Below are 21,124 nucleotides of genomic sequence, written 5' to 3'. Positions count from 1 at the left end.
TACTAATTCTTAAGAAAATGGGGTAATTTAGAAGGATAAAAGTGAAAGGGAAAAGGGATGAAATGAGGTGTGTTAATGAAAGAAAAAGGCTAGAGGCTCAAAAGGGCTAACTAATGGAAAAGAGTAGGGTAGGCTATTTAAGAATTCAAAATTGGCTATACCTAAATGCCCAAATCATTTTGAAAGCATACAATCATCTATGTGGTCTTGAAATGCTTCAAAGAGAAAATTCTAGAATGAACAAGTTATGTTTGATTAAACACACAACAAGAAATATGGAGCAATAAGTGATGAATTGCTCAAAAGCTCACCTATGTTAAATAGAGTTAAATGTTGCACTTTTTCATCCAATTCCAATGTCAAAATTAGCAAAAATGCCCAAATTTTTGAAGAAAATCTACTTTGATACTTGCCTTCATCATTCATCAAAACTTAAATTTGAAGAATGCATATCACGTTAAAAATCAATGCAAAACAGTTGTATAAAAGAGAAATGGGGTTCCAAAACTTGTTTTGACTTTTTTTTTTTTTTTTGGAAACATTTAGGCAATTGATGCAGATGTTGGTTACAATCAATGATTTCCCTCCCCACACTTAAAATCTACATTGTCCCCAATGTATGCATAAGCAAACGGCTCAGAAAGATAAAGATAGAGATATAGAAAACGTCCCTTAACTGAGCCGATGCAGATAACAGATCAAAGAGTTGGTGGAGGAGGTGGAGCGAAACCCAAAAAACTACAAAGCCCTTCCACAATGTGAGTTAGTTTCCTGACTTCATCCTTCAGTTCTTGATTTTGAGTCAATAATTTCTGAATATCCGAACTCGAAGACGAAGAAGGCTCGCCATCCTCAAAAACATTGTCACTTTCATCCATTCGCTTCCGCTTGGCGATTTTCTTGGGTTCCCCATAATCTCCAGATGGGAAGAAAGCAGAAGGTTCCTGCGCAGAAGAAACTAAACCCATCCTGTACAGACAATCAATATTAAGAGGTTCCATATCACACGCTATATGTAAATCATTTTTCTCAAGACTGAACAACTTTAAATTGACGGCCAAGTGAGTGATAATTGAACCAAGGATTAAATTGCGAGAATTAGTTATAGCCGACTGAAATTGGTTAGCTAGCCAACATCCCAAATTAACCTTAATACCTTTTACCATACACCAAATAAAATACAGTTCAGTTTTAGAACATAAGCTTGAACTATCCTTACGACCTGAAAAATTAAACGCTAACAAGCGATGAACATATCTCCACACAGGTTCAATAAAGTAAGAATCCTTGTTTGTACTTGCCCTATACAAACTCTTATCTGAAGACAATTCTTTCCAAGCATTAACAGGTTCAAAATTTCCAAAATCAACAACCGACTGCTTATAAATTTCAGTTTTAGCAAATGCTTTGTCAATGAAACCCAAGGCTAAATTGAATTCAGTAACTGAATATTTAAATTCATGTCCCAATAATCTAAATTGAATAACCCTAGGACTATCCAAATCAAAATTAGCAGGTTTGTCAAACTGAAATGTAGTGTAAAATTCTCTTGTTAACTCGATATAAGCAGGACAATTAATTGACAAGTAAATTTTCCAACAATTATCAGCAACCAAATCTTCAAAAGACTCAACCAAGCTAAAATGTTTAAGGGTAGCATAATCCACATACTTGCAAGGAAGTATAGTTTTAGACTGAATCAAAGCATATCGATTTCTCCTAGCCTGAGTTGAGAAAGAAAGGTTACCTTTAAGAGCTTTTTCGGAAGGGGGAAGAATCGCCTTACCTTTTTGCATTTTTGATCTACTAGTAGGAGGAATTTTAGAACCTTTTGGTTTGGTTTTCTGCTTGTGACTGGAAGGAGGAACTGCTCCGATCACATCCTCTGATGGGTCCTCCGGCGTTGCTGATTTTTGTGGCGAAGAGGTGAACGGAACATCGATTTTCATTGTTCTAGCGGCGCGCTTCCTTCCCATGACTGTAAGGAGGGTACAGAGGGGAAAAAAGGAGAAAGAAAAACGACAGAAAGACCCCTATACTCTGGTGATCGGGATGAAACGAGGACGGCGAAAACAAGAAAAGAAAATCTGTTAATCACCGATATTGCTGCTGCGCAAAAAGAAAAAAACGAAGGAGAAGAAACAATTTAGGTTAGTTCAAGTCTTTTGTTTTATTAGAATTAAAATAAAATAATAATAAAAAAATGGTTTTTAATAATTTGGATACAACGGATCCAAACCATTACACATCGTCACGATTTATTCACTTCTTTTTTTTTCAACTTTTTTATAATTATGATATAAATTAATTGATTAAAGAAAACTATTAATAATAAATAAATAAATAAAACTAATAAAATAAAAAAATAAAAAAAATAAAAAAATTGGTAGTGAAAGAAACAAAAGGAACAGAGACCAATTTTACTTAAGTCGTGGGCACGTCAATTGTCAACGCACTTATACACTAAGAGCTGTAACCAATTTTTCATAAGCCGTGGGCACGGTCAAAGTAAAATTGGTTTCTGCTTTTATTTGACCAAAATGTTATAATTTGACACGTGGTCACTAGGGGTGCACATGGTCGGTTAACCAGTCCATTTAATTCGGTTAACCATATTTCAGTTAATATAAACTTCGGTCGGTTAACCTATATTTCGATCGGTTAACCATTAGTGACTTTTCGTAGCAAATATCACTTTACATTTATAATTATTCACTTTAAAATAAGTATATAATTACTTAAATATTAAATAAAAATATGTAACTTCAATTTTAATTAACAAAATTGCCAAAACAAATAAGTTTTAAGTTATTTTGATATTTTTAACTTAAAAATTAAATACAAATATGTATATTTATAGATTGATAATTAAATTTCTATATATTTATACTAGTTTTATATATATTAATACATAATCGGTTTATTTTTCGGTTTCGGTTAACCATCGGTTTTTAAAATAAAAACCGTACACTAGTCCATCGGTTACGGTTAAGATATTTTTTGGTTTGGTTTCGGTTTCGGAAATCAGTTTTTCGGTTTTCCGGTTAGTTTTGTGCAGCCCTAGTGGTCACGGCTTAAACGAAATTAGCCCCTGAAATTCAAACTAAAAATTAACAATACTACAAAAAAAAGGTTATTTAATGGGTTGCCTCCCAAGAGCGCAATTATTTAACGTCGCTATGCTCGACGAACTCCCTTTTTTAATTTTTCTCATAATGTGGGATTCCCACACTCATCTCCGACTCTCGTTCCTCTTTGAAACCTTCATGGAACACCTTCAAGCGATGTCCATTTACCTTGAAAACTTTATTCGTCTCGAGACTCTTGATCTCAACTGTACCATAAGGAAAAATGTTAATCACAACAAAAGGACCAATCCAACGAGAACGTAACTTACCGGGCATGAGTTTTAATCGAGAACTATATAATAAAACTTTTTGTCCGATTTGAAATTGTTTTCTCAAGATCATACTATCATGAAACAACTTCGTCTTCTCCTTCTAAATTCTCGAATTCTCATAAGCTTCCAAACGTAGCTCCTCAAGTTCTTGCATTTGCAATTTTCGATTTACACCGGCTAGCTCCATATCCAAGTTACATCTTCGTATTGCCCAGAATGCTTTGTGGTCAATTTCCACTGGTAAATGGCAAGGTTTCCCGAACACTAACCTGTAGGGAGACATCCCTATAGGTGTTTTGTATGCGGTCCGATAAGCCCAAAGTGCATCTTCGAGACGCAAACTCCAATCTTTTCGTCCCGGATTGACCGTTTTCTCTAAGATAGATTTGACCTCTCGATTTGATACTTCAGCTTGCCCATTTGTTTGGGGATGATAGGCAGTGGATGTTCTGTGATTTACCCCATACCTTTTCAACAAGACCTCAACTGAGCGATTGCAAAAGTGACTCCCTTGATCGCTTATGATGGCTTTCGGAACTCCAAATCTACTGAAAATGTTAGACTTGATAAAACCTATAACAACTTTAGAATCATCAGTTTTGGTGGCTTTAGCTTCCACCCACTTTGATACATAATCGACAGCTAAAAGTATATAAACATACCCACAAGATGACGGAAAAGGACCCATGAAATCAACGCCCCATACATCAAAAATATCACAAACAAGTATAGGTGTTTGAGGCATTTCATTACGATTAGAAATATTTCCGGTCATTTGGCATCGTTCATAACTTTTGCAAAACATGTATGCATCTCTAAACAATGTTTCCCAATACAAACCACAATCCAAAACCTTCCTAGCTGTTCTTTTGGCTCCAAAATGACCACCACATGCAAGATAATGACAGAAATTTAAAATTGATGCATGTTCATTTTCAGGTACACAACATCTAATTACTTGATCCGAACAAAATTTCCACAAATATGGTTCATCCCACACATAATATCTTGCCTCTCTTTTAATTTTTTCTTTCCTAGAACGACTCATATCAGTTGGAAACTGTCTAATAACCAAGTAATTAACTATATCAGCATACCATGGAAGCAAACCTTGCACTTCGAATAATTGTTCATCAGGAAAGTGCTCGGAGAGATGGAGAGGTTCTTCTACTTGGATAATTCTACTCAAATGATCAGCTACTGAATTTTCAGATCCCTTCCGATCCTTAATCTCCAAATTGAACTCTTGAAGTAGGAGAATCCATCTTATCAACCTTGGTTTAGACTCCTTCTTTGCCAAAAGATATTTCAATGCTGCATGATCAGAAAACACAATTACTTTAGAACCCAACACATATGATCTAAATTTATCTAAAGCAAAAACAATAGCCAAAAGCTCTTTTTCTGTTGTAGAGTAATTTCGTTGTGCATCGTTCAAAGTCCTTGAGGCATAATAGATGACATGGTTCTTCTTATCAATTCGTTGTCCCAAAACAGCTCCGACTGCATAGTTGCTTGCATCACACATGATTTCGAATGGTTCATCCCACTTTGGTGGTTGAATGATGGGAGCAGTTGTTAGCAATGACTTCAACTTATCAAAGGCTTCCTTGCACTCTTTGTTGGTCCCTTGTAAGGTTGCAAATATAGTTCCAAGGGGGGGTTAGGAACTATTTTACCTTTTTTAAAATAATTTGGGCAGATTTCTTTTCTTTAAGAAAAGTTTATAAAACAGCGGCACTTAACACTCAGCAAGACACTGGCTTAGTCAACTAGTGACTAGGACAGCTTCGTTGCTTAGGTCAGGAAATAGCACTTAGAGTCTATTCCTGAACCTGCTCGTTTGTAGCGCACAACTCAGCTTGACCTCTTTTACTTGGTCAGTTTTAGTTTGTTTTAAGCAAGCAATATGAATAAGGAGTTAAGGTTTAGAAATACTTCACTCAGCAGATTTATCCAGGTTCGGCTTCTTCTAAGCCTACGTCTTGTCCCCGGAACACCTCCGAGATTTCAAATCCTCTACTGAGCTCTTTAAAGGTAGAGCCTCAAACCTTTTACAATATCAGCAATTGAGTATGACAAGAGTACCTTCCTTTATACTTCTACTCAATCCTAATCTCTCCGCTGAGTACTTAAAACCGAGTACCCAGCCTCTCCTTTCTACTTCTAGAAATGATAAAGATTTTGTCCTAAACAACAATTGCTAGAACACCTTAGATGATTGACAGACAATCACTCTAGACTTTTACACAAATGAATAGACTTTGTAGTGTAAGAACTTTGCTTTGCTTTTGATGGAGAACTTTTGTATACGTTTGGTCAGCGTAGCGGCTCTTGCTCAAAAGTTCTCTGCAGAATGTGGATTCTGAATGGACTATTTATAGAGAGCTGTGAGAGCTTCTGGTTATTTCGAATTTCGAAATAACCGTTGGAGACAAACGGCTACAGGTCGCTTTCACTGAGTCTGCCAGCAGTTCTCGTTAGCCAATCAGATTCCAGCGTCTTCTGTTCTTCGGTCAGTGAGTCAGTATGTTCCACCATTTTGGGTAATGTCAACCAGACAGCTTGTTGTGTCTTCTGACCTTTACCTAATGAGGAAATACTTTGTCTGGAAGCTGTCTTATGGTCAGTAGCTGTCCTGCACGTTTTGTCGAGACAGCTCAGCAGCTTCATACCGAAGTTGTCTACGTGGATCTTCTCGATCCTTCTTTACTCAGCATGCGTTTCATCACTTTAACGGCGACGTTTTGGAGATACGCGGGCAGAGTGATCTTTGGCTTGTTTGACTTGGGCCTTGATTTCCATATAGGGCTTGAGCCTTATGATCTTTATGTCTTATGATAAATTATAAACTCAACATTGAACAAACACATTAGTAACACTAAATCAAAGCATTTAAACTTAGTGTGTTATAGAATATTTACTTTCACTTAATTAATTTTGTCAAATCAAAATCCTGTGGAAAGGTGTTTCAACAAACTCCCCCATTTTGATGTTGGCAAAACTAATCAGTAAGGAACCCAGCGTTGAGCTCCCCCATGATAGTTGACCTTTTTGATTAAGTGAACTCCCCCGTCAGGGCTGAGCTACTGACTTAGTTTTATTCTAAACATTCTAAGGTTTAATTGAATAAGTCTAAGGTCAGTTTTCAGATATAGGTCAGCTTATGGGACATATTCTATTTTACTCAGTATTCAGCGGAAGTAATGTATAGTAACAGAGCGCTGAGCAAATCATTTGTTCAATGGTTTATATTTGACAAGTTCAAACATCTATATGCAGCATGCATTTATATAATACTTGGCATTTAGAGGATGAATAATCAACAGTTAAAATATAAATGCAAGTATTTCAGGAGTAACAGAAGTTAGGCATAAAATAAAACAACACAAAAACAAACATTACAAAACAAAACAAGATAAAGTTCTTCTTCCTAACTTCTAACACTTAACACTCTAGTTTCTCTAACACTCTAGAGTTCATTCTCCTTAGTTGCCACTTTTCTCCCCCGTTTTTCCAGCATCAGCAGTAGGCAAATTAACGGTAGGGGCAGGAGATTTGGCCTGATCCTGCACCACACGTATTTGACCTTCCAAGGAATTCATATGACTGAACATAGCCAGCATGAGTTCAGTCATTCTGGTCATGTGAGCATGTGTGGGTTGCTGCGTCTGGACAGAGGAGAAGTGATTGATTAATTCATGGATTTCACGCAGAATATGGTGAGTGACAGGTGGATGAGAGGACTGAGCAGGAGTTGATGGAGTAGGTGCTTGTTCTTGAAGCAGAGTGCTTGCTGAGGCGATGACACGCCGACCTGACTCAGTGGCACCAAGGTGTGCATATTTGGCAGAAGTGGGTTCACACTGAGGGCCTTGTGTAGTGACAGGACTACGAGGCGTGTTGACCTCAAGTGCTGAGTTTCTTTGAGTTTGAGGTGGGAGTGGAGCTTCTTTTGGACTTACAGGGGTCTTGGCTTGTTTCTCTACGGGAGGAACAGAGGCTTGATTTTGTGGAGACCCCTCTTGAGCAACATGACCCTCAAGAACAGGTTCTTCAGCTGTTCGCAGCTTCTTCTCAGCTGACTCAGCTAGGTCTTGATCAGCTTTCCTCTTGTTGCTTTCTATCAGCCTTATCTTTCTCGGGACAGTATGAATATCCTTCGAGCATGCTCCCTTTTTCTTCTTCTTCTCAGCTTCAGCAATCTCAGATGGCACAGTAGAAGGATTCTCAGTTTGAGGTTCATTAGTTGGTTCTGTACCCTCAGCAGTGTGTGCAGCTTCAGCCATAACATCATCATTTATGCACATAAATTTACTGAAGAGGATTAACTATACCAATTGCTTCTCTCAGTATGCTAAATTGCTCTCATGCTAGAGGTTTTGTAAAGATATCAGCAAGCTGCTCATCTGTTGGCACATAAGTCAGCTTGATTTCTTTCTTGAGTACATGATCTCTGATGAAGTGATGTCTTATGCTGACATGTTTCATCCTGCTGTGTTGAACTGGGTTCTTTGAGAGGTCAATTGCACTTTTGTTGTCGCATTTGACTTCAATTGTCTTTGTTTAAACACCATAATCTTCAAGCTGTTGCTTAATCCAAAGGACCTGAGCAACACAGCTTCCAGCAGCAATGTACTCAGCTTCAGTTGTGGACAGGGCTACTGACGCCTGCTTCTTGCTGAACCAAGATACAAGACAGCTTCCTAGGAATTGGCATCCTCTAGAGGTGCTTTTTCTTTCCAGCTTATCTCGTCCATAGTCAGCGTCAGTGTATCCGATGAGTGTAAAGTCATGAGTGTTTGCATACCACAGACCTGCATTTACTGAGCTTTGCAAATATCTAAGGATCCTTTTTACGGCTATGTAATGGGATTCCTTAGGGTTAGCTTGATATCTAGCACAATAACATACTGAGAACTGAATGTCCGGTCTACTTGCTGTTAAGTAAAGTAAAGAGCCAATCATACCTCGGTATAACTTGCTGTCTACTGACTTACCATTCTCATCAGCACAAAGGACAGTGTCAGTGCCCATAGGAGTGGATATTGGCTTACAATGTTCTAGTTCATATTTCTTCAATATCTCCTTGGCATATTTAGCTTGACTTATGAATATGCCATTCTTTCCTTGCTTGTTTTGAAGTCCGAGGAAGAAGTTGAGTTCTCCCATCATTGACATTTCAAATTCAGTCTGCATTTGTTTGCTAAATTCCTTGCACATTGATTCGTTAGTTGCACCAAATATTATATCATCAACATAAATTTGGGCCATCAGGGTATCTTTACCCTTTTTCTTAATGAATAAGGTTGTATCAGCTTTGCCCCTGACGTAATTTCTAGTCAGCAGGAAACTGGTCAGCCTCTCGTACCAAGCACGTGGTGCTTGCTTGAGGCCGTACAGAGCCTTTTTGAGTTTGTAAACATGGTTTGGGAACTTAGGGTCCTCAAAACCTGGAGGTTGATTTACATAAACCTCCTCGTTTATAACTCCATTAAGAAATGCACTTTTGACATCCATTTGGAATAATTTAAAGTTCATGTAAGATACATATGCACATAAAATCCTAATAGCTTCTAGCCTTGCCACTGGGGCAAAGGTCTCACCGTAGTCAATACCTTCTTGCTGACTGTAGCCCTGAGCTACAAGTCTTGCCTTGTTTCTGACTACGTTTCCTTGCTCATCTAGCTTGTTCCTGAAGACCCATCTCGTTCCAATGGTCTTTTCGCTCCTAGGATGTGGCACTAGCTCCCATACATTATTTCTCCTGAACTGATTGAGTTCCTCTTGCATGGCATTCATCCAGAATTCGTCATCCTCAGCTTCGGCAAAGTTCTTCGGCTCAAGTACTGAGACAAAAGCTACATTGCCGAGATACTTCCTTAGTTGATTTCTTGTCATCAGCGTATTTCCAGTTGAGTCAAGAATTGCATTTTCTGAATGCCCTCTTGGGACTCTTATCTGCTTTGGTAGACTTGTGTCTTGATCTATCTGTGTTTCAACATTCTCTGCAGAAGTAGATGGGTCAGTGAAAGTAATTTTAGGTTCACTCTTACTTTTGGTCAGCCGTTTTATGAAGGACTCAGTGGCTGGTTCTTGATCAGCAGGTGCTGAGTTTGGTTCATCTTCTGTCAGCGGCTGGTATCTTCCTGCAGGGTTAGTTTCATCGAATTGCACATGTATAGATTCTTCTAATACTTGAGTTCTCTTATTAAAAACTCTGTATGCTTTACTGTTTGTTGAGTAGCCTAGAAAGATAGCCTCATCAGCTTTTGAATCAAATTTGGCTAAGCTATCTTTGGTATTTAAAATAAAACACCTACAGCCAAAGGCACGAAAGTATCCAATGTTGGGCTTTCGTCCTTTCCAAAGTTCATATGGGGTTTTCTTAAGTATAGGTCTAACTAAAGCCCTATTCAGAATATAGCATGCTGTGTTGACAGCTTCTCCCCAAAAATACTTTGGAAGCCTATGCTCATCCAGCATTTTCCTGGCAATCTCAACCAGAGTTCTGTTCTTCCTTTCAACAACCCCATTTTGCTGAGGCGTTCTAGGAGCAGAGAAATTGTGGTCAATGCCGCTGGCTTCACAGAATTCAACAAACTTTTGGTTCTTGAATTCTCCACCATTATCACTACGGATATGAGCTAATTTTAGGTCTTTCTCATTTTCAATTTTTCTAACCAAGTTTGAAAATGTCTGAAAAGTCTCATCCTTACTGGTCAGCAGGATAACCCATGTGTACCGAGAGAAATCATCTACAATAACCAAGGAAAACCTTCTTCCACCCAGACTCAGCGGCTGGACTGGACCAAAGAGATCCAAGTGTAGCATTTCTAACGGACGCTTAGTTGAGACAATGTTTTTACTTTGAAAAGATTGCTTGGTTTGTTTTCCAGCTTGGCAGGCATGACATAATTGATCTTTTTGAAATTTAAGTTCAGGCAGTCCCTCAACCAATTGCTTTCTTGCTAATTTGGCCAGGAGGTCCATGCTTACATGACCAAGTCTCCTGTGCCATAGCCAGGAATTTTCTTCCTTTGTGACTAAGCATACAGTTTTTGAAAACTTCTTTTCGAGGTTTAGCATAAAGACATTGTCTATTCGAGGGGCAGTTAAGATTAACTCATTAGTTTTACCCTCGTATATTTTACATCCAGTAGCATCAAATATAACTTTTCTCCCATTGTCACATAGCTGAGCTACGCTGAGTAAGTTATATTTGAGTCCGCTGACTAGGGAGACAGATTCAATAGTAGGGTTACCTCCGACGGTTCCTGAGCCTACTATCTTACCCTTCTTGTTGTCTCCAAAACTTACACTCCCTCCTCGTTTACGTTCAAACGTGATGAACTGAGTTTCATCACCCGTCATATGCCTTGAGCATGTGCTGTCAATATACCACATCTTTGACTTCTCGGCACATCTCAGGCTTACCTGCATTGTAACTAGTTACTTTTAGGTACCCAACTCTTTTTGGGTCCTGACTTGTTAGGTGCAACAGGTATAGCATCATATTTTATTTTATGGCGGCATACATGGACAGTATGGCCATTCTTTCCACAGAAGTCACAACTGACCTTCTGTTTAGGATTTTTTACTGACTTGTCAGCACCCCAGTGCTGAGCGTGCCAGCACACTTTAGTAGTGTGTCCGAACTTCCCACAAAAATCACATTGGACTTTTCGCTGGGGATTTCTTCTCTGCTGAGTACCTTGGTACTGTGTACCTTGATACTGAGTTCTCAGCGGAAAATTGTTTTTGTTTGGAACCTTTAATTGATTCTGAATGGTTGTGACATCCTTCCTCAGTTTCTTTGAAACTGACTGGACTTCAGAGACAGACTCATGAATGATTTTCATATTTTCATGCAAAACTGAGTTGTCTTGAAGAAGGTATCTGAGGTCACTCAGTTTGACCTCTTCTACTTCATCACAACGCCGGCTGAGTGCTTTAATCTTCCTATTACACTTTTTAACAAGTGTATAGAGATCACTCAGGGCGTTACCCATTTCATTTCTGAGTTGAGAGAGTGAGATTACCTCATTAGATTTCTCTTCATTATCTGACTCATCAGATTGGCCAGCATGCTCAGAAATGCATGGCTCAGCAAGTTCGTCAGCCATAAAGCATATCTTCGCTGACTCGGTGGCCTCAGTTTCTGTTGATGAAGATTCATCACTGTCACTCCAAGTAGCCACCATTGCCTTCTTCCCACTTTTCTTGTCTTTCCTCAGCGTGGGGCAGTTTGACTTAATATGGCCATCTTGGTGGCACTCAAAGCATGTAATGGGCTTTGATCTGTCCTTTCTGTATTTGCTGTCGCTTGAGTCAGCCTTATAATTATCAAACTTTTTGTAAGGCTTTTTGGAATATTTGTCGTTCTTCCTGAACAGCCTCTTCATCTTTCTTGTAAACATAGCCATCTCCTCATCATCAGTTGAACTCCCGTCAGTGGAGTCAGCCTTCATGACAAGTGACTTCTGCTTCTTGTCATCAGATTTTTCCTTCACCTCAAAGTTCTTCATTGATATCTCATAGGTCAGCAATGAACCGATGAGTTCGTCATATTTGTAGGTGGTTAAATCCCGAGCTTCCTCAACTGTTGTCTTCTTTGCTTGCCAGTCTTTTGGAAGACTCCTGAGTATCTTTTTGACTTGTTCTTCCTCAGTGAAGATTTTCCCAAGTCTCTTGAGCTCATTAATGATGTTGGTGAACCTTGCGTTCATGTCTGAAATGCCCTCATCATTGTTCATCTCGAACAGCTCGTACAGTCTCATCTACTGATTCACCTTGGATTCTTTTACTTTGTTTGTTCCCTCGTAGGTGACTTCCAGCTTTTTCCAGATCTCTTGTGCCGACTCACAACCTGAGATTTTGTTATATTCTGCAGCATCGAGCGCACAGTGAAGCATATTGATAGCCGAAGCATGGTTTTGAAGCTTCTTAACATCATCCTCTATCCATTCAACCTCAGCTTTAACAACTGACTGGTCATCAACAACTTTCACAGGTACAAACGGGCCTTGGACTATAGATAGCCAGGCACTCATGTTTGTAGCTTGAATGAAGTTTTTCATCCTATTCTTCCAAAAGGTATAGTTTGACCCGAAGAATAGGGGAGGCCTGGTAATGGACAGCCCCTCAGGTAATATCTGAGTTGTCTGGTTTCCAGGGAGAAACCGAGTGCTGTTTTCGCCCATGGTATGGATCAACTCAAGGTTGTTAGACCTTTAGTAATGAGCTTTTAGGCTCTGATACCACTTGTTGGTCCCTTGTAAGGTTGCAAATATAGTTCCAAGGGGGGGTTAGGAACTATTTTACCTTTTTTAAAATAATTTGGGCAGATTTCTTTTCTTTAAGAAAAGTTTATAAAACAGCGGCACTTAACACTCAGCAAGACACTGGCTTAGTCAACTAGTGACTAGGACAGCTTCGTTGCTTAGGTCAGGAAATAGCACTTAGAGTCTATTCCTGAACCTGCTCGTTTGTAGCGCACAACTCAGCTTGACCTCTTTTACTTGGTCAGTTTTAGTTTGTTTTAAGCAAGCAATATGAATAAGGAGTTAAGGTTTAGAAATACTTCACTCAGCAGATTTATCCAGGTTCGGCTTCTTCTAAGCCTACGTCCTGTCCCCGGAACACCTCCGAGATTTCAAATCCTCTACTGAGCTCTTTAAAGGTAGAGCCTCAAACCTTTTACAATATCAGCAATTGAGTATGACAAGAGTACCTTCCTCTATACTTCTACTCAATCCTAATCTCTCCGCTGAGTACTTAAAACCGAGTACCCAGCCTCTCCTTTCTACTTCTAGAAATGATAAAGATTTTGTCCTAAACAACAATTGCTAGAACACCTTAGATGATTGACAGACAATCACTCTAGACTTTTACACAAATGAATAGACTTTGTAGTGTAAGAACTTTGCTTTGCTTTTGATGGAGAACTTTTGTATACGTTTGGTCAGCGTAGCGGCTCTTGCTCAAAAGTTCTCTGCAGAATGTGGATTCTGAATGGACTATTTATAGAGAGCTGTGAGAGCTTCTGGTTATTTCGAATTTCGAAATAACCGTTGGAGACAAACGGCTACAGGTCGCTTTCACTGAGTCTGCCAGCAGTTCTCGTTAGCCAATCAGATTCCAGCGTCTTCTGTTCTTCGGTCAGTGAGTCAGTATGTTCCACCATTTTGGGTAATGTCAACCAGACATCTTGTTGTGTCTTCTGACCTTTACCTAATGAGGAAATACTTTGTCTGGAAGCTGTCTTATGGTCAGTAGCTGTCCTGCACGTTTTGTCGAGACAGCTCAGCAGCTTCATACCGAAGTTGTCTACGTGGATCTTCTCGATCCTTCTTTACTCAGCATGCATTTCATCACTTTAACGGCGACGTTTTGGAGATACGCGGGCAGAGTGATCTTTGACTTGTTTGACTTGGGCCTTGATTTCCATATAGGGCTTGAGCCTTATGATCTTTATGTCTTATGATAAATTATAAACTCAACATTGAACAAACACATTAGTAACACTAAATCAAAGCATTTAAACTTAGTGTGTTATAGAATATTTACTTTCACTTAATTAATTTTGTCAAATCAAAATCCTGTGGAAAGGTGTTTCAACACTCTTCTCCAAACTCAAACTTCACATCTTGCTTCATCAAGTTAGACAAAGGTTGGGCTATCTTCGAAAAGTCTTTTATAAACCTTCGATAAAAACCTGCATGTCCAAGGAAAGAACGTACTTCCCTAACATTTGTAGGGAAAGGTAAGCTAACAATTAAATCGATTTTAGCTTTGTCAACTTCAATTCCCTTAGACGAAATCACATGCCCCAAAACGATTCCTTGATTGACCATAAAATGACATTTCTCATAATTAAGCACTAAATTAGATTCAATGCATCGTTTCAGTATTTTAGTCAAATGGTTTAAACAACTATCAAAAGAATCACCATAAACAGTAAAATCATCCATGAACACTTCGATGCATTTTTCAATATATTCAGAAAATATACTCATCATACAACGTTGAAATGTTCCCGGAGCATTGCAAAGTCCAAATGGCATCCTTCGATAGGCAAATGTTCCAAATGGGCATGTAAACGTCGTCTTCTCTTGGTCTTCTTTGGCAATAACGATTTGGTAATAACCTGAAAAACCATCACGAAAAAAAAAGAATAAGTTTCCAGCCAACCTTTCCAACATTTGATCAATAAAAGGAAGAGGAAAATGGTCCTTTCTAGTAGCCGCATTTAGCCTTCGAAAATCAATACACATTCTCCATCCGTTTTGCACTCTTGTAGGCACCAACTCATTATTTTGATTTCTTACCACTGTGATTCCCGTTTTCTTTGGCACAACATGAACGGGGCTCACCCATTTGTTATCTGAGATGGCATAGATTATCCCTTCATCCAAAAGCTTGATGACCTCTTTCAACACTACCTCTTTCAATACCGGATTGAGTTTTCTTTGTGGCTCCCTCACTGGTTTTGTATCTTCTTCTAAGAAAATTCGATGCATGCAAACAGATGGGCTAATGCCTTTAATGTCGGCTAAAGTCCACCCAATTGCCTTTTTATGCTCTTGAAGAACTTTGATCAAACTTTCTTCTTGCTCCGTGCTTAGACCTTTTGCAATTATCACCGGAAGTGTCTCCTCTTCTCCCAAATAGACATACTTCAAATGATCTGGTAAATCTTTCAATTCAAGCCTTGGAGCCTGCAAAATTGAAGGTAGCATTTTCTTGTAAGTATGAGGTATTTCAATATCAGATTTTTCTATACCTTTTTGCACCTCCTTCAATGAATTATCACTTCTTTGTTCATCTTCTTCCAACTCACTTAGACTATTTTTTGCTTGAAAATTTTCCTGCACAAGTGAGTCAATTACATCAACATGATAAACAGCATCTGAATTTTCTGGGTACTTCATGGCATCAAAAATATTAAATTTAACAATCTCTCCGTCAAATTCTACGGAGAGAGTACCCTCATGAACATCAATCTTTGTTCTTGATGTTTTCATAAATGGCCTTCCAAGTAACAAAGGTGCTGAATTTCTAGATGTATCATTCTCCATCTTCAAAATATAGAAATCCACCGGAAAAATCAATTCATTCACCTGCACCAAAACATCTTCCACAACTCCTTCCGGATAAGAGTTAGAACGATCAGCTAATTGAATCACTACCCTAGTTTCTTTCAAAGGTCCCAAATTAAGAGCATTATAAATAGAATAAGGCATTACATTTATTGATGCTCCTAAGTCTAGCATGGCATGTTCAATTCGTTTATTCCCAATAACACAAGGCATTGTAAACATGCCTGGGTCCTTACATTTAGTAGGTAGACTCTTTTTAATCACAGCTGAAACATTTTCCCCCACTCTTACTCTTTCATCAATTTTCAATTTTCTCTTATTTGTGCACAATTCCTTCAAAAATTTAGCATACTTTGGAATTTGCTTGATAGCATCAAGGAGTGGAATGTTTACCTCTACCTTTCGAAAGGTTTCCAATACCTCTCTCTCATATTCTTCCTTTTTTTATTTCACCAATCTTGAAGGAAAAGGGGCCAATTTAGATGGAATTAATGGAATAGGAGCAGATTTTACCTTAGGATCTTCCTTGGGTACAATTGGTGGCTCCTCTTGTTTCTCTTCTCTTTTTGGAGGTGAAGTTGATTGAACTTCCTTCCCACTTCGCAATGTGATTAGAGAAGCATTTTCCTTTGGGTTCTCCATAGTTTGGGAAGGCAATTTTCCAGAATTTTGTGCCTCCAATTTATGAACTGAGGTAGCTAATTGAGTCATTTGACTTCCCAAATTCTGAATTTCTGCCTCCATTTTCTGTTGAAATTTAAAAGTACTTTCAACTAGGCTTTTAACAATGTCTTCTAAAGGCATACCTGAGTTAGAAGTTGAAGGTCTGGATGGTCCTTGCACTTGAGGTGGTCGATTATATGACTGGTTTTGCAACCTTGGCTGTCCTCCTTGATTTCCATAATTAAAATTTGGATGATCCCTCCATCCCGAATTGTAAGTGTTGGAATAAGGGTCATATTTGCGTTGTGGTTGTCCTGGAAATCCTCCAATAGCATTTGCTTGTTGGAAATCTTCTTGTAATGATGGGCACTCATCAGTATGATGTCCCACATTTGAACATACTCCACATACCTTTTCGGGTTGCACTTTATCTGCAGCAATTTGACGAACCAAAGAAACTAATTCAGTAAACTTATTTTCAATGTTAGAATTACTTACCTCATTAACTTGTTGGGTCGTTTTGCTTGATCTTGTTCCGAATTGTTGGGAGTTTTCAGCCATAATGGAGATTAATTGTCTTGCCTCATCGGGTGTCTTATTCACCAACGCTCCTCCACTAGCTGCATCAATCATGCTTCTATCAATTGGAGCCAATCCTTCATAAAAAATATTGGATTAGGAGTTGTTCAGGTATTTGATGATGTTGGCAACTAGTGCAAAGTTGCTTGAACCTCTCCCAATATTCATATAAGGTCTCTCCAGAAGCTTGTCTAATTCCACATATCTCCTTTCTAATATTCGCTGCACGTGAAGATGGAAAGAATTTCTCAAGAAATAACCTTTGCATTTCTGTCCATGTCGTGATAGATCTCAATGGAAGATAGTACAACCAATCCTTAGCCTTATCTTTTAAAGAAAAAGGAAAGGCTCGTAGTTTAACTTGCTCTTCGGTTACTCGTTCGGGTTTCAAACCGGAACAAACGACATGAAATTCCTTCAAATGTTTATGAGGATCTTCACCTGTAAGACCATGAAAAGAAGGGAGTACGTGAATTAATCCAGATTTAAGTTCAAAAGGTACCTCTGGATTTGGGAACTCAATGCAAAATGATTGGCGATTTAAATTGGGTGCTGCAAAATCCCTTAATGTTCTATTTCCAGCCATCGTCTCTTCCTCAATTTGAAAAATAAAATTTTCTCTGATTTCTTCAAAATTTTCTAAAGACGATGAACAAACACTCCTTTGTTTTGTTTCTTTTCTTAACCTCCGTATTTCTTTTTCTATTTCAGAAATAAATATTCGTTCACTTCCACGGGAGGTGCGGGTCATAAAAGGTATCAAAAACAAAGGAAAATGAATCAAGAAACTAAATTGTTCCCCGGCAACGGCGCCAAATTTTGTCGGGTTTGTCGAAGCCCGACAAAATAGATTTATAATTTTACTTACTGATTTCTCTATTGGACTACAATTTGATTTGTAGTAATAGTAAGACCAGGTCGAATCCCAAGAGAACAATTAACCTCTTAATTCAAATGAGCAAATAAAATAAAAAAAAAGGGGGGTTTTGATTTTGATGGATGATTAAATCAAATTAAACAAGTAAAGTAAATGGGAATTCAATAATGAGAGAGCCTGATTCAAGAGATTGGGTTCATTGGGTGTTTGTTGATCCTTGGTTTAAATGATAAACAAATTAAAATTCAAATCTTTGATTAAAGAGTATAAGGATTACCTAATTCACTCTTTCACTTTCTCTTAATTTATTAATTTAAATGAAGCATCTAAATCAACCTGGTTATTAAGAAAAGGGAATGAAGCATATCCAATTTCTCAATAACCGCATTAGGATTAAGAAAATTTATCAAATCAATTCCTATTGAGAGGAACGTCGACAAAGAATAGCAATTGGCTGAATTTTCTTCTCAATCAATCTCAAGCAAAAACTCAATTACTCAAGATCGATTTTTGCTACTTGTTGTAATTCATTCAAGACAATTACGGATCAAGAATAAATACTTAGCAATAGAAGATCGAATACGATTCAATAATCATAAAAAGAATTGAAGAAGAAAATCAGAACTTGAATTAATACTTGAAGAAATTAATACATGAAACCTCACAACTTTCAACCTAATGAAATCCCTCTTGAATCAGAAGATGAAACTTAGCTACTCATAATGAAAACAATTCAACAATACAATTGAAAATCTGTAAAACCTAGTTCTCCTCTCTAAGGAATGTTAAGCCTTCTATTTATAGGGGGAAAACCCTAAGAAGAAAGACTAAAATATCCTTAAGAGATAAGGAAAGAAACTAAATCTCTAATTAATTAATGATTAAATAGAGATAATAAGAAATATTCAAATCCTAACTAAAATAGAATACAATTAAATAAGATAATATCCCAAAATCAAATCTGAAAATATCTTCTTATCTCTTCCAAATTCGCCCAGCCACGTGCCCATGCCTTAACTGAAGTTGGCTGCTGTTTCTCAATTACACCTGAGACAGGACGTGCCCACGCCTTAACTGAAATTGGCCTCTGATTTGCAAATACTCCAAAATGCTCCAAAAGACCATTAATTTCCAGATTTTTCACCAAACATCTAAACTTTCTCCCAAAACAAAATATGAAACAAAAACATCAATTAAACACCAAATGTTTCCAAATTACATAGAATAAGATAGAAAGTAACAAGACTAAAATGGTCTTGTCAATATGTTAGGAATCAACTTAGACTAGACTAAGCTTAAAGGAAACAGGTACTACTGAGATGTGGTCAATTGTTTTCATGACTTTAGGCATGTCTCTCATCAAGTCTTATACTTTCAATTAGAAAAAAAATCATATTATTAATAGTTTCTATCCATTGTGCTCTCTGTTTTTAATCTTTCATTGATCACTTCCATCTAATTTCTTTCATATATATCCTTAACGCTAGTGATTGAAAATGGATAATGGATCAAAGTTGGATGTATGGTATTCGAACAATGACAAGGTTCTTAAAAGGGATAAAAGGGTTTATTACGGTTACCTTCCAATTAGAGAATGAATCAAATAGAAATCTTTGTCCTTGTATTGACTACAATAACTCAAAGGGGTATTGTGACATAAGTGATGTTCAGGATCATTTAGTTCGTCGCAGGTTTAAACATGACTATATAAGGTGGACATGATATGGTGGGATGTTTGATTATGTGAAAAGCTCTACTTGAGGGGATATTCGTTGTGGTGAGGATATGAATGCACATATTGATGTTAAAAATGATAATGAAGTAGGGAGGGATGATATGATTAATGAGATGATGCATGGTGTAAAGACCACTTTACAGAGCATCCGCGTAGGCATGATAGTATTTTGAGAGCCGCCAATAAATTATTATATCCTGGTTTTACAACATTCAGTAATATTTCTGTCATCCTAATATTATTAACTTAAAGGCGAGTTGAAATTGGACTGACAAAAGTTATATGCAATTGTTGGAAACTTTGGCACAAAAGTTTCAAAAAGGAAAATAACTTCCAGTCTCTACATATGAGGCAAAAAAAACTTATATGCCTCATGGGTATGAAGTATGAGAAGATACCTGAACATCCAAATGATTATGTGTTGTATGGAAATAATTATGTAGATATGCATGAGTGTCCAAGGTGCGGAGTATCTCGTTACATAAGGAAAGAGAATAATTCGGGTTTAAGCAAGAAAGGAATTCTGACTAAGGTGCTATGGTATCTTCCAATTATATCGAGGTTTAAATGCCTTTTTTTGGAGGAAGAAATTGCAAAATTATTATGATGTCATGTTGAAGAGAGGAAGAATGATGGGTGAATGAGGCATCCGGTCGATTCTCCTAATGGAGAACCATTAATCGAAAGTTTAAGAAATCCGATCGGAAAATTTGAAATCTTAGACTTGGTCTTTGTAGTGGTGGGACGAACTCATTTGGAACACTTAGTACCCAATACAAAACCTGAAATGCTCTTTTAACCATCTATAATTTTCCTCCTTAGTTGTGTATGAAACGTAGATACATCATGTTATCGCTTCTCACTCTAGGCCTATCAACATGGAAACGACATAGATGTGTACTTAGACCCACTCATTGAAAATTTAATATTGTTATGGTATGAAGGTGTATCAATGTTTGATGAATATAGTAGAACAAATTCCCCTTACATGCCATGATTTTTTTGTACAATAAATGGCTTCTGAGCTTATGGTGATTTGTCAGGATCCACTGTAAAGGGTAAAACTGCATGTCCGATTTTTGAGATGATATGAAAGGAGTGTGTCTACACCATTATGGGAAGCATGTACATATGAATCCCTGTAAGTTTCTCTCTTTTGACCATCCTTTTCGAAGAAAGAAAAAAGCTTTCAATGGAAAAATGGAGATGAAAGAAGCTTGTTTCCCTTACGTGTAAGTAAGGTTTATGAACAAGTCAGAAACATTGAAACTTTGTTCGGAAATCCTTATAAAAGTAATTCAATGGGCGGCTATAAGAAGATGTTAATGTTTTGGAATCTCCTATATATTATGAACATTTGGTAGTAAAACATTGTCTAGATGTGATGCACATTGAGAAATTTTTTATGATGCCATGTTTGGAAACTTTTGAACATGGCAAGAAAAATGAAGGATGTGGTGAATGCTAGAAGACACATGGGTGAAGTGGTTCGATCCGAGTTGGCACCATAAGAAAAAAAAATGCTACTATCTTCTGTTGGTTTGTTACACTTTCTATAATATAAACAAAAATAGCTTTTGTGATTCTTTTATGGCTTAAAGGTACTCGCTAAATAATTTTCAAATTTTCATAGACTTTTATTGATGAATGAACTGAAATTAGTTGGAATGAAATTTCATGATTTTTCGTAAGCGAGGTATATTACTCTTTACTCTTCTTGGCGGCCTTGTAAAAGGCATCTTTTTACCGAGCAATAGATGAATCTCCCC

The 21,124-nt window shown here is 37.6% G+C and overlaps 1 non-coding gene and 1 pseudogene across 1 annotated transcript; one reads left to right on the top strand and one right to left on the bottom strand.

Moving 5' to 3' along the window:
* Positions 1-3,500: 3,500 nt before the first annotated feature.
* Positions 3,501-17,329, bottom strand: LOC136200409 (uncharacterized; annotated as a pseudogene).
* Positions 16,857-16,963, top strand: LOC136201762 (small nucleolar RNA R71). The gene has a single exon (XR_010674105.1). It is a non-coding gene; the product is annotated as a small nucleolar RNA R71 (small nucleolar RNA).
* Positions 17,330-21,124: the final 3,795 nt, after the last annotated feature.

This window comes from Euphorbia lathyris, chromosome 7 (assembly GCF_963576675.1).
Source record: "Euphorbia lathyris chromosome 7, ddEupLath1.1, whole genome shotgun sequence".
NCBI lineage: Eukaryota > Viridiplantae > Streptophyta > Magnoliopsida > Malpighiales > Euphorbiaceae > Euphorbia > Euphorbia lathyris.
This window is presented reverse-complemented; position numbering and strand designations above follow the sequence as displayed.